Below are 1368 nucleotides of genomic sequence, written 5' to 3'. Positions count from 1 at the left end.
CTAGAGAGAAATAAATGGCCTTCTTAGAAAGTGAACCATCGATAAGGAAATGTTGGCAGTTTTCTCAAAAAATGCTTGAATTCAAGAAGTTTTAGGTTTGCGTGGTTTTTTTTTAGTTGCAAAATCCACTTGAACATGACGCTGCTTTTTTCGAGGTTTCTCAAGAACCATTCGAACCACAGAATTCGTTTTGGCATCGTTGGATAGAGAATTGAAAAGTCGATTCAGTCGTAATAACATGAGTGAGGAAATTCGAGCAGTTTTGACCCAGAAAGCGAAATTTCAATATCAGACACTTAGGTGCAAAATTATGCCAAAATTCCATGTTTTCCATCCTGTTTTTGCTCATTTCTCGAAGGCAAAAGGAGCAAGAATGCTCATTTGTACATCATTCTAGACAGAAATAAATGGCCTTTTTAGGAAGTGATGGCAACCAAAAGAAACCGACTTTTCTTTTGCATTTTGTTGCAACTTTGCTTCAATTTATTAATAAGTGAATTCTTGTTCTGGTGACTATTTTTTCCGTGATCTGCATTTTGCAAAAAACCTCTTACGCATACAAAACACATTTAAACTGTCCAAGATCTTCAAACTGCAGACTGTCAATCACAAGCTTCTCAAATAAATTCCCGGAAAACCGAATTTTTCCTGCAACACTTTGGGAGCTAAGTTGTTGCGTGTTCCACTGTCCATATTGCAAACACCTCGGCATTCATAACTGTTTTTCGTTTCTTCTCGTGTAATTTATCGATTTTTTGTGGAACCATTAAGTAATTGTCGTAGTAAAATGCTAATTTGTTTTTCAACTTTCCCGGTTTTTTAGACTTTCTCGACGGTTGCCGCCTTTTCAAGGCATCTGCCGGAAAATGTCTTTTGAATCCACAGTATTTGTGGTTTGTATGCGATACCCATTTTCCTCATGTTAAGAATTTCTTCGTCGTAATCAGATGAGTGTAAACTCTTTTGTGTGCGGAGGAAAATTAAATAACTTTTTCATTCTGAAATCATGCGAAAGATCGTATTTTTCCAATGTTTTCCAATTAGATCAAAAGAAAGGACAAGTCGAAAGGCCCAACACATGAAAAACGATCAAATTTGCGCTTTCATAGAACAATTATTAAGTAGACTTTATTTTAGAAAGTGTGTTTTAGTTCAAACAAGAAGGCTTCACTACATTAATTTCATATCCTCCTTTTAACCATGTTTTTTTTACTTTAAACTGAAAGAACAATTTTGTATAGCGAAACAGATGAAACTTTTTCCACAAACCTGGATAAATTGAAAAAACCATTAAATTAGATTTAATCTTTATAAAAAGCAGTACCTACCTAAATGTAGCAGAGAACTTTAATTGTTTATTTATATATA

At 34.3% G+C, this 1368-nt stretch overlaps 1 protein-coding gene across 2 annotated transcripts in view; it reads right to left on the bottom strand.

Annotated features, from left to right (window-relative positions):
- Positions 1–1368, bottom strand: part of LOC109539337 (collagen alpha-1(I) chain) — a 26316-nt gene that overhangs the window by 5188 nt on the left and 19760 nt on the right. The gene's annotated exons all lie outside the window — the stretch shown is intronic.

This window comes from Dendroctonus ponderosae, unplaced genomic scaffold (assembly GCF_020466585.1).
Source record: "Dendroctonus ponderosae isolate FM_Combo_2020 unplaced genomic scaffold, Dpon_F_20191213v2 Dpon_F_20191213_9, whole genome shotgun sequence".
Lineage (NCBI taxonomy): Eukaryota > Metazoa > Arthropoda > Insecta > Coleoptera > Curculionidae > Dendroctonus > Dendroctonus ponderosae.
Note: the sequence above shows the minus strand (reverse complement) of the source record. Positions and strands in the feature narration are given on the sequence as shown.